Source organism: Myotis lucifugus, unplaced genomic scaffold (assembly GCF_000147115.1).
Source record: "Myotis lucifugus unplaced genomic scaffold, Myoluc2.0 scaffold_262, whole genome shotgun sequence".
NCBI lineage: Eukaryota > Metazoa > Chordata > Mammalia > Chiroptera > Vespertilionidae > Myotis > Myotis lucifugus.
Window position 1 is genome coordinate 89720 of NW_005871310.1, and position 13195 is coordinate 102914.

The 13195-nt window shown below is 52.0% G+C and overlaps 1 long non-coding RNA gene across 1 annotated transcript in view; it reads right to left on the minus strand.

Annotated features, from left to right (window-relative positions):
- The window catches only part of LOC111827998, a 79921-nt gene extending 74876 nt beyond the window's left edge, over positions 1-5045 (minus strand). Inside the window, exon 1 of the long non-coding RNA XR_002831751.1 lies at positions 4908-5045. This is a non-coding gene — a long non-coding RNA (uncharacterized LOC111827998). The remainder of the gene's footprint in view (positions 1-4907) is intronic.
- Positions 5046-13195: the final 8150 nt, after the last annotated feature.

Consider the following 13195-nt stretch of genomic DNA (forward strand, 5'->3'; position numbering starts at 1 on the left):
CACCACCATCACCATCAATGTCACCACCACCACCAGTGTCACCATTATCACCAGTGTCACCACCATCACCAGTGTCACCACCACCACCAGTGTCACCACCATCACCATCAATGTCACCACCACCACCAGTGTCACCATTATCACCAGTGTCACCACCATCACCAGTGTCACCACCACCACCAGTGTCACAATCACCATCAGTGTCACCACCATCACCAGTGTCACCACCACCACCAGTGTCACCACCACCACCAGTGTCACCATTATCACCAGTGTCACCACCATCACCAGTGTCACCATCACCACCAGTGTCACCACCATCACCAGTGTCACCACCACCATCAGTATCCCCACCATCACCATCAAGGTCACCATCACCATCAGTGTCACCATCATCACCATCAATCTCACCACCCCATCAGTGTCACCACTGCATCAGTAACACCATCAGTGCCACCAAAATCACCACACCTACAAGATGCTTAAAGCCCTGGAAAGTTCTTTCAGCCACCCCGGTCCATCCAGCTCAGATCTGCCACAAGCTTCTTCCCATATACTTGACTGCTGGGGCCATTGGGGGCAGGAGAGTGGTCTCAGGGCCATGTGGTGGAAGTTCAGAGGGGAAAGTTCAGACGGGGTGCTCCTAAAAGCTTTTAAGGGAGGTCCCAGCAATCACAAATCAGCACCAAGTTGGGGGAAGGATCCTTTCACTCTGAGTGAACTCCCAGCACCCTTTTTTAATTTTTTTGCAAGCAATCAAATCCTATATAATAAAAGGGTAATATGCAAATTGACTCTAACGGCAGAACAACCGGTCACTATGACACGCACTGACTACCAGGGGGCAGACGCTCAATGCAGGAGCTGCCCCCTGGTGGTCAGTGCGCTTCCACGGAGGAGCGTGACTCAGCCAGAAGCCGGCTCATGGCTGGCCAGCACAGCAATGCTAAGGATGTCCGACTAATGGCTTAGAGGGCTCCCAGGCTGCCAGAGGGATGTCTGACTGCCAGCTTAGGCCCGATCCCCCTGGGGGAGCAGGCCTAAGCTGGCAGGTGGACATCCCCCAAGGGTCCCCAACTGGCAGAGGGCACAGACCCGGTTGAAGGGACCCCCCCCCACCCCAGTGCACGAATTTTTGTGCACCGGGCCTCTAGTATATAATAAGAGGCATTTCTATGGAAACAAAAGAAAAACAAAGGTTAATGATCGAGCAGACTTATAATCTTGGTTTCTAGGTTTGAAAGCAGGCAGTCAAGACTTCTAGATGTCTGTCTCTAATCCTCTTCCGATGGAGTGACGGTCATAGTCTGATAGAGCCTCCTGGTCTCAGTGAGAATGTCTCTGGTGATCTTTTGCAGCTGGAACAGAGTGTCCAGAGTGGAGCTGTTGTGGTGATTTCTCTGACGTCTACATCAAACTGTCCCACCTGAGCTCGCATGGCCTTGGGAAACAGGCAGTGTTAGTTCCGTGTTTCCAATGGATGGGAGGGTGAAAATGTTAGTTTGGAGAGCTGCGGCCAAGTACTTAAGAAAACTAGAAACATTCAGGATCCAGGCCAGTTTACAGGTAGAAAAAAAAATTTTAACTGCAAAGACAATGAACAGCACTAGAACCAAATATCCACAAAGTACATTACAGTTTCTCCTGGAACCATCTTCTCTCTAAGATGACGCTCATTTTTATCAAAAACAGCCAAATTCAGACTAATTTATTTGCAAAATAAGTCTAGTTTCAATAAACTTGGCCTGATTATTTGTCTAAGTCCAGCAAGAATACTGTCAACCACATCGGCTCTTTTAAATCTGCTTTGCAGGAATTTTTCCGGAATCTTCAGAATGAATGTTAACAGTCCTCTTGAGGCTAAGAAGCTAAGCCACGTTCTTGCCATCAGACTTTGCCTGCAGTACCTATAGATTTGGGGTCAATGCCTCTCTCCTCAAGGTCCCCAATATATCCTGAGCTTCTTACTTTGCAACCTTCGTTTCTTATCTGGAAAGACTACTGTGAACCAAGGTAAGCAGGTATCAAAAGTAAGCTGAAGCAAAATTAGAGTTTGGTTTTCTCTCTCTGCTAAAAGGACTATTGGTCTGCTACTGATACTGTGAAAAAAATTTCTGCCTAGAGAGCAAAGATTCGATATTTTGTCAAAATAATTTATGTTTTATGTTGTCTTAATCGGGTCCTTGATTATTTTTTTAAAAACTGAATCCCCTCAATAGTAAGAACTAAATTTTGCTAACAATTATGTCAACTTCTGTATTTTCCTTGAAATCTTTCATTGCCACTTTGGTTAAATGGATGAGTAAGGATTGCTTCATCATGACTTATGATCCTATTTAGTCAAATGTCTAAACCTCTTGATATATTTTGACAAACTTCCTAAAATTTAAATTATAAGTAAGAGTCTTGACCTGGGAATAACTTTGGGGTGTTCTAGAAGGGCTCCTGGGACACCTCAAAAGCTTTGTTTTCCCAGCACCTTTTTATGTCAGTTCCCAATAGCAAAACAAGCCACACCCCATGGCTCCTGGCCCAAGTCCCTCCAGCTTCTTCTCCACATGCCTCCTGGACCCCATCCTTGGGGCTTCCATAACTGATCCCCCAGGGTCTCATTGACCCCCAACCCCCTCTGGGATGCCGACCCTCCTCCTCTCCCATTCAACCCACCATTGGAAGGTATGTTGGACCCAGGAGTCAGATCCCCAAATTCTACTGTAGAGAATTGTAACCCTGTTCTTTGTAACCCTGAACAATAAGCCCTTACATTTTACATTTTCTCAAGGAGTCTCTTAATTCTTCCAACATCCCTGTGCTGTGGGTAAGGCAGAAAGCCCCCACTTACACATGGAGAAACTGAGACCCAGAGAAGGGAAGTGTCCCATCTGAGTTCCTCAATGAGTCAGGGTGGAGTCAGCACTAAACCTGCACTGCTGGCGTGGCACCCTCTCAGCCCAACCCCCTCACCACCCGCCCGCACTCTGGTCGCAGCACCCCGTCCTCCCCACATCCACACCTCCCAGCAGCCTGACCCATACAGGGTTCCCACGCTGGGGCGTGGCCCCGGGAGGGCGGGGCCTATGGCCTTGGCAGGGCTGAGACAGAAGATGGGGCAGTGGCTGTGACACTGGACTTTTCCCTTCCCAGAAGCCAAAGTCCCCAGGTTCTCCCAGGACCGTCTCCCCATCCCATTCACTCCCACCACCTGGTGTACCTCTGGCATTCAAAGGGGCTTTTAAAGTAACCACCCCCGAGATTGTGCTCACTGTCTGCAGTGGACCAGGCTCCACGAAGCTGTAAATTAGCCCCCAACCAACTGATATCCCCTCCCAGCTGACAGCCATCCCCAGCTGACACCGACCCCAAACCTCCAAGCCTACCAGGAAGCCCTGCCATTCTCTCAAGCTCAACAAGTCCCCAACCAAGTGGACAAAACGCCTCACTTAGTCATTCCGTGAGCATCTCCTAAGCCCTTACGCTGTTCCAAGCACAGTCCCTCTCTCTGCTCCACCGTGTCACTGCCGGGGCCTGGCCCTACATGTATCCCCACCCAGCCTCGCACACGGTCCCTGACCAGGAAGCAGACTAGGGATTTGAACACAAACCCCAGCCTCAGGACAGGAGACCTTGGTGTGAGTGTCGGGAAGGCCCATGAGCAGGCACCAGGCCACACTGGGCCACTCCTGGCAGCTCCTCTGTCCTCACCTGCCAAACACGGAGCACCCACAGGCCTTCCTCCAGAGGACGGGAGGCGAAGTGCTTTCGGGGAGGGGAAAGGGGAAACGGAAAGCTGCATGCATATGGGACCAAGGAACCAGCCAAAGGACAGAGCCCTTCCATTCCCAGCCCCCCAGGCCTCCTTCCCGGTCTCCCTCACGTCTTGGGCCCCCCATAGCCCACCAGCTTCTACACCAGGACACCCCCGGCCACCCTCTCTACAAGAGCGGGAACCTGACTTTGACAACGCCCCAGGCCCAGAAGCTAAAAGGAAACCGATCATGAAAACCACTAGACCCCGCTCCCCAGCTGAGGAGACGCTGCCAGCAGCTGCTGACCAGACAAGCCTTTGACCTCCATCTCCCCATGTTCTGGCCCCTGCGGAGGAAAAAGCCTATTCCTTGTCCCAGGCAGTAACTTAGAGGCAAGAGGTGGCCCAGAGCGCCCAGCAAGAGGCTTAGCACAGACCCAGCTGCTCAGGCTGGGACAGAGCTAGGATTGGCTGTCCAGGCTGAGGGACAGAGGGGAGGGACCTGGAGATTCAGGCCTGCCCCCTCCTCTCACAGCTCACCCCCTGCAGAGAGGAGGCAGCCCCAAGGTCAGAGGGCCACAGGCTCCTTCTGCCACCAAGTCACAAAGAGGACACAGACGGGAGCGTTACACACACGCACAGACAAGCACACACACAGGCACAGAACGCCAGAGGTACAGACTGGCGCCGGCTCGGAAACAAAGGGCATGCACGTGGTCTCACCCATAGACACACCCTCCCAGCCGGGCACACACCTCACACACAGACACACGCTTCACGCACAATCTCAGGCACGCACACACACATGCACAAGCATCACAGAGGTGCCTACACATAAATGGGAACACATCTCTCTCACACACACACACACACACACACACACACACACACACTCAACCAGTCACCACATACACTGGCTCCAGCTCCAACCTTCCAACTTCCCTAGAAGATTATACCCAACAGACGGCGAGGAAAAGCTTATAGTGTCTGATGCCCCCGCCAGGATCCTCCATCTCCATCAGCTGGCATCTAAAAGTGCCCCCCACTGACCCAGGGTTCAGGCATAACCTGAGGTCCCTGTGCCCACAGGCACCCACAGTGCTCAACGAGACTGCACAGCTAGTCCCCCCATCCCTTCCACCACCCCCAGCCTGTCACCCACCATCCGAAGCCCCCAAAGGACACGCTGCGCTTCCTGCCAAACATGGTTGTGGCCGCGGGGCCCCAGGTCCAAGCGATGTTCCTGGGGCTGTCGGCGAGGCGGTCTCGGTGCAGCAGGGTCAGCGGGCCACCAGTGTAGGGCAGGGCGCCCAGCGTGACACCTCCCCCATGGCCTGCCCCCCAACCTGTACTTCCTGTGGGTGAGGCCCCAGGGCCAGGAGGTGTGTCCTGAGTTCTGGGAGGCACAGAGACAAGCAGGGGAGGTTGAAGAGGGCAGCTTCCCCACGCCCAGAGGAACCCGCAGCTCCGGAAAGGGCTCGGCTAGCAGATTACACCACAGCCCAAGCTGGCAGCTCAGCCCCAAACAGCCCTGGCTTCCCAGAACCCGAAGGAGGGCCGTGGACTCCCACACTGGGCCAGGCCAGGAGAGGAAGACCTGGCTGGGAGACTGGGGGAGCCCTGCAGACTGGGGCCCCTCACACCCACTGTCCTAGATGGGACCTTTGCCTTCCTGCTCCACCATGGCTTAGCGCACACCAGGAAAGCCAGCTTCACACATGTAATGATTCCTGCACACATGTGGCATGGGACACCTGCATGTGCACATACATGCACATGCTCCACCAGTACATATAGGCACATGCATGCTCACATGCATGTCATTAGATGCACGCACATGTACACAGATACTGCACACTCACATGCAAGTTCATTAACAGACACCTGGACACATGTGTCTGTATATGAGATATGACACATCTTATATACATACTAGAGGCCCGGTGCACGACATTCGTGCACTTGGTGTGTGTGTGTGTGTGTGTGTGTGTGTGTGTGTGTGTGTGTCGGGAGGTGGTCCCTCAGCCCAGCTTTGTGGCTGAGCAGCACTACCCCTGTGGGAGTGCACTGACCACCAGGGGGCAGCTCCTGCATCGAGCGTCTGCCTCCTGGTGGTCAGTGTGCGTCATAGTGACCGGTTGTTCTGCCATTTGGTCGATTTGCATATTATCCTTTTAATATAGGATAACTCCCCATCAGACACAGGCTCACACATGGATGAAGACACACATACATGCATCATATGTGATGCTCACGTATGTGCATCAACTGGCTCAGGAGTGGGCAGGAGAACTCAGCCCAGGCACACACTCAGATTGCACGCACGCCTGCAACATACATTCACAGGTACCCTACGCAGGCACAGATCTGCACTTCCCAGGCCCCCTCACGTGTCTAGGCAGAAGCCAGCAGTGCCACACTTCATGCAACAGGGTGGGAGGGGGCACCTCTGTGCAGTGCTCTTTCCAGCTGGACTGAAGGCGGGCCCTCACCTGCTCGTGCACCAGCGCTGAGCATGCCAGGTACACAGTAGGCGCTCACTGAAACAGCCCGTGGAGGGCGTGGCACCTACACTGGACCAGACTAGGGCAGGGGGACACAGAAGGGGCGCCAGGCCCCTGCCCTGCCCCCAAGCAGAGGGAAAGGGAAACAAAGCTGCTGCGGCTGCCACCAATGGCCTCTCTCCCGGGCCCCCTCTCCCCGCAGCTTCCTGTTTGGGGGCCGCTGCTACTTGGGGAGTCAGATCCTTGCTGTGGTGCCAGAGGGCCACCCCCAGGTTGTGGACAAATGGCACAGACATTTCTATTTTCTTGAGTCCTCCAGGGGGCACGGGCAGCAGCCTGGATGGGCCGTGAGAGCAGCTTCGGGGTCCTGACCCAGCTCAGGGCTGTGAGGGGCAAGTGTGGGGTCCTTTCCTTCAGGACAGCTGGCCTCTCAGCCGGGCCAGGTGGTCCTCAGCTCAGGCCACACCCTCCGCCCCACGACCAGGAGGGGAAGGATCCCGTGGCTCACCCTCTGGGCTTGTATCAGAACACTGGTCCCACACCCAGGGGACACTGAACAGGTACCATGGTCACCTTGGGTCCTGCCTGCCCTGCATCCATTTGGCCTCTCTAAGAGCAAAGCAGCTCTGCTCCCACCCCGAGGAGCACCTGGCCAGGCCTGGCCAACCAGGACATCCACCGCCCTGGCCACAGAGACTGGCCCAGGGGTGGGCAGGAGACCTAAGCAGACCCAGCAGGACTCACTCCCAGCATACGGTCCTCCCCCACTCTTACTCGGGGTGGCTAAACCAGGGGAGGGAGAGCACAGACTTCACAGCATCTTGGACTTCCTTGAGGCCGCTGAGATCTGGGGACCTCAGAGAGGCCAGAAGCGCCCATGCCCTCCCAGCTCCCCAGAGTTAGGGGCTGGAGAGTGAGAAGGGAGGCCACAGATGGATTTTAATTTGTTTTCCATACGTTCTGGAGGGAGGCAAGAGCCATCCTAGCACCTCCCCCACTCTCCTCTCCTCAGCACTCAGTCCCCCAAGTTTTGGAGCCGCGTGCCCTCCAGCAGGTTATGTAAGTTCTCTAGGCCTCCGTTCCCTCCCATATAATATAGGGGGGCTGCCACGAACCCCACAAGATTACAAGTGGACATATACACTTAGCACAGGGCTCCCACGCCGTTACGGGAGCCGTTATAACTATTATCTATTATGATCCCCTCGCCTCCCTCGGTCCTGCCCAGCTTCCTGCCACCCCTGCTCTGACCCCTCTTCTGAGTGGGGCGGCCAGTGAGGGAGAGATTGTGAGTCAAGAGAAAAGAGAAGCTCTGTGAGCCAGGCCCAGCCCTCCTGTTCCCCTTAAGCACAGCCCAGCTTCCTCCCAGGCCTCGGCTGAGTCAGCACGCGGGAGGTCAGGGCGGAGACGTGTGTGAGTTTACCGTGGACCAGCACCCCCCTAACAGCCCAGCTCATTTCAGTCTCACAACCACCTGTGAGATGGCACCACCGTTACCCCCATTGTACCAGCGGGGACACCGTGGCTCGGAGAGGTTAAGGACCTTGACAAAATCGAGCCGGCGTGATGGTGGCACGGCTGGGTCTAACTCCAGGGCCCACGTTCCCAACCGTGGTTCCACACGGTGATCTGCTGCAGTGGGGCCGACCAGCCACGCACGCTGCCCCGTTGACTCTGACGCCTACAGAGATGCACAGTGGGTGCCGTGCCCATTCACAGATGGAAGATCTGAGGCCCTGAGAAGGCAACGCTCAGCTCAGCAGCTGGAAGAGAACAGTGGTCAAGTGGGAAAGTCTCCCAACACCTGGCCAGGCAGGCTCCTTCCCTCCCGAGGCCGCTCCTTGCCACTCCTCAGAGCCGACTTTGAATCTCCCAGGCACAAGGCCCTGGCTTCCCTGGTGGAGGCCTGTGGGTGCTCCTAGTACCAGCTGAAGGGGCAAGTCCCAGCCAGAGTCCCAGCCCCAGGGCAGAGCTCCAGGGCACCCGCCCAGCTCTCTGAACATAGACCGAGAAAGCCGGTTGGGATCAGAGGGGACAAGGCAGCCCGGGCCCCGGCCAGCGACCCCTCCACTGTGTCTGCCGGCCTTTGGGGGCAGGAGGGAAGGGAGAGACAGTGTGGCTTCCTCTGCGTGGGCAGCTCTGTCCTCACAGCCACCAATGGGGCTGAAAGATGAGACAAATTCCCTTCCCAGGCGAGGGGCTGAAGCAGTTACCGGAAGCTCAGGAAACAGATGCCCCTAGAGAGGCGGGCACATCACTCAGCCTAGATCCGCCCCGACTCCGGGCAACGTGAGTGGGCGCCAGAACTGACCAGGTGGGGCTCCGCTCTCCTCACAGCTCGGCCACTGCGTCACCTTGCGCAGGTCATGAACTCTGGGGGCTCCAGCTGACTTCCCTCTGCTTCCTTTACAAGCCAGGTGGGAGCAGAGGACACTCTGATCACCAAAAAAACAGGGCACAGTGGCATGTAGAGCCAGCAAGCCCACAGGGGGTGGAATTCACACCTGGGCATGAGATAAACGACATCCAACATCTGCACTGTGATTTACAGTGCACTGGCCACTTCCCACGCTCACATCTCAAGGGCTAGCCTGAATTATTTCCCACTGTGCAAGTTCCGAAAAAAAAGGCGATGACAAAAACAAAACAAAACTGCAAGAGCAGGACTCTAACACAGGGTTGCACAATTCACTCTGATCTGCTCAGTAATGCCAGCCCACCAAGGCAACTACTAGCAATGCGTGGCCGTGGACTAAAGAAGCTACAAAATGTACTGTATTCTTTTTTAATTTTACATAATAATTACGTATCACTTTTGTCCATCAGATAGTAAAGGTTATAAAAAACAAACAAACAAACAACCTTGAGCCCTGGCTGTTTTGGCTCAGTGTTTAGAGCAGCCGTGGGCAAACTACGGCCCGCGGGCCGGATCCAGCCGTTTGAAATGAATAAAACTAAAAAAAAAAAAAAAAGACCGTACCCTTTTATGTAATGATGTTTACTTTGAATTTATATTAGTTCACACAAACACTCCATCCATGCTTTTGTTCCGGCCCTCCGGTCCAGTTTAAGAACCCATTGTGGCCCTCGAGTCAAAAAGTTTGCCCACCCCTGGTTTAGACCTCTGCTCGGGCACCAAAGGGTCGTGGGTTCAATTCCAGGTCAAGGGCATGTACCTGGGTGTAGCTGGGTTGCAGTTTCAATCCCTAGCCCCAGTCGGGGTGCGATGCGTCTCTCTCATATTGATGTTTGAGTCTCTTTCTTTCTCCCTCCTTCCCTCCTTCCACTCTGTCTAAAAAAAAAAAATCACTGGAAAAAATTTCCTCGGGTGAGGATTAACAAAACAAAAAACAAAACTGAAAAACAACCTCGATAATGGTGTGAGGACATAAGAAAACAGGAGGCACCCCCACCAATGTGTGTAGGTATTTGGCAATATCAAAATTTTAAATGTGCATACACTTCGTGCCAACATTTTTAGAAATTTATTCCACAGGTAAGTTCATACGAGTTGACAAGATCTATGCACACAAGTGTTAATTATATCACTGTAATAGCAAAATACAAAAAAAAATAACCTAAGTGACTGTCATTTAACTATATTGTGGGACTAGCATACAATTAAATACTATGTAGATACTGAAAAGAAGGTAGAATTCATATATGTTACTATATAAAGATATCCTAAAAACTCATGCAGAAGAATAAAAAAAAACACACACACTGAACAGGTCATATAGAATCCCATGAATTTAAATAAATATGTAAATTCTCATATTTGCCTAGAAATTTCCAGAAGGAAACATAAGCAATGGTCCCAGGTTGGTTACCCTGAAGAACGGGACTGGAACTGGAAATCTGGGGCAGAGGGACTTTTTACTCTATGTCCAGTGCTGCTTGATTTTCTTTTTACCATGAACATGTTATCATGTCATAATTTAAAGATTAAAAAGTGTTAATTAACCCTGACCGGTTTGGCTCAGTGGATAGAGCGTCAGCCTGCGGACTAAAGGGTCCCAGGTTCGATTCCGGTCAAAGGCATGTACCTTGGTTGTGGGCACATCCCCAGTAGGGAGCATGCAGGAGGCAGCTGATCGATGTTTCTCTCTCATCAATGTGTCTAATTCTCTATCCCTCTCCCTTCCTCTCTGTAAACAATCAAGAAAATATATATATTTTTAAAAAGTGTTAATTATATGGATGGTTTGTTATAGAAGGAGGAGGGGGGGAGTAGAAGAGGAGGAGGAGAAGCTACAAGCCTTTAAAACCTTCTTAAACTAGCCCAGCCTGTGTGCTCAGTTGGCTGGAGCGTCATCCCGTGCACATAAAGGTTGCAGGTTCAATTCCAGGTCAGGGCACATACCTAGGTTTCAGTTCAGTCCCTGAAGGCAATCAACTGATGTTTCTCTCTCTCCCCCTTCCTCTCTCTAAACATGTCCTCAGGTGAGAATTAAAAACACACACACAACAACAACAACAATAATAAACACACACACACATACACACACACACCTTAAACTATTTGACCATTTGGAGCTCAAACTAACCCCAGTCCTGGGACGTGGGACCAGGGACCACCTCTTCTACCCCAAAGGGAAGTCGGGAGTCTGCCTTGCCCCAGAAAGGGAGGACCAGGGTCTCTCCCTCACTGTCTGACTCCAAATGGTTCTTCCATCCACTCTGCTTTTAAGCAAAGTTTGTGCTTCAATCTTAAGAAAACCCAAGGAATAAGTGCCAAGTTGTACTTTCAAATGCCTCCACCACAGTGTTGCAGTAACTATGAAACACTGGGAACAACCCACATACCCAACAGCAGGGGGCAGGTTACAGACAGACAGCATCTCCCACCAGCCAGTGCAAAGTACCAGTAGGTGTGGAAGTATAAGTAACGACATAGGAAGAGAGTTATAGAAAATTTCTGAATGAAATGAAACAGGCTACCTCAAATGCTCAGGGCCATATTGTTCAAGGGGTGAGATCAAGGATCATGATTTTTTTTTTCTTCTTTGTGCTTTTCTGAATTTTATAAGTTTTCTGAAATAAATAAGTCTTCTTTTATAACTAAAAAGGCCACACACTATTTAAAATGACAAATAAAAGGAAGCAAAAGGAGACAAGAAAGGGGATGGGCCCCGTGTTATAAAATAGTGGTTCTAGCCCTAGCTGGTTTGGCTCAGTGGATTGAGCGTTGGCCTGTGGACTGAAGCCCCAGCCCTGCTGCTTTGCCAGCAGTGTGACCTTAGGCAAGTTACTTAACCTCTCCGTGCCTCAGACCAGATTCCCCACCTCTAAAATGGGGATGCTAACAGTACCTACCTATTAGGGCTCTTGCAGGGCTAAATGAGTTAATACATGTTAAGCCTTCGGAGCAGGGCCAGGTATAGATCTATAGTCGTGTTAGCTAGTGTGACTGCTAAAATTATGACTCCACCATTCTGGGGTGTGGCCAGGAAATCTGCTCCTTTCACAAACTCCCCAGATGATTCTGCAATCAACTACAGTACTGCCACCATCACTGGAGTCATCTGTAGGAAGGCTCGGGCACTAGTTGCTGTCTGAAGGGGATTCTTACTAAGAGAGATCACGAAGCCAGCTCTTGGCTCTCCCTCCATCCGGCTGGGTCACTCCAACCCTTCCCGGCCATTGCAGAGCCTCTTCCTCACCAAGATGGGCCAGAAGGTGGACATCGGCGCCCCCTGCAGGCATGTTTGTGTAGTGCAAGGAGGGAAAGGGGGTGTCTTCTTGCTGGTGGTTGCAGGCGCATTGCCCTCTAGCAAAAGGGATTGAGGGGTGGGGGAATTCTCTGTGTTGCAGGAGATAAGTAACAACCACTTGGGGTCAGAACACCTGGGTTGTAGCTCCGGGTCTGCAATGTAGTTGCGGGGAAACCACTTAAACTCCCTCTGCTTCAGTTGTTTCATCTGTAAAGAATAACTGTGATCATTTGTTGAGAATCTCCCATAAACCAGGTATGCCATACTTTTTATTTCATTTAATCCATAACTTTGTCCTTTCTGGTGTCCTCAACAGGAAGCTCGGACACATTAAGAAACCCACTCAGGTCACAGGGCTGGTAGGTGGTGGCAACAGAATTAAAACCCAGAACCCTGGCTTTTCTTTTTTCTTAACCTCACCCAAGGATATATTGTCCATTGATTTTCTTAGAGAGAGTGGAGGAGAGAGAGAGAGAGAGAGAGAGAGAGAAGAAAGACACATCGATTGTTTGCCTCCCGAACGTGCCCTGAAGAGTCTCAGGTTTGATTCCCAGTCAAGGGACGTACTTCGGTTGCAAACTCAATCCAGGCCACGGCTTTTAACCACATTGCCATCCTATAGGGAAGGCTTACTGCAGAGCAGGCCCCAAATGAGGGCAATGCTAGATGTGAGATAGCACCAGGCGGGGCCAGGGCAACCCCAAGGTTCATTGGGCCCCTGCCAATGCCCAGTTAAGGAGCAGCCCCAACCTGGGCTAGAATGAACAAACCTTGAGTTTCCTCCCCCAACACCGGCAACCTGGGTTGGGGAAATCATACCTCCGGCAGATGAGCAGTGACTCAGGGGGAGGCAAGTGGGGAGACACAGGAAAGGCTCCCTCAGACACTTTTTTAAAAAAGGCCTGCAGCTCAGCCTGGCCGGTGTTGCTCAGTAGTTGAGTGTAGACCTATGAACCAGGAGGTCACGGTTGGATTCCCAGTCAGGGCACATGCCCAGTTTGCAGGCTCTATCCCCAGTGGGGGGGCGTGCAGGAGGCAGCCAATCAATGATTCTCTCTCATCACTGATGTTTCAGTCTCTTCCTCTCCCTTCCTCTCTGAAATCAATAAAAATATATTTTAAAATAATAATAATAATAAATTTAAAAATTTTAAAAAGACCTGCAGCTCAAACACAGCTTGTTCATGATTCATTTATCCTGATTTCCCTGGAGAAAGATGGGGGTCCTAGCA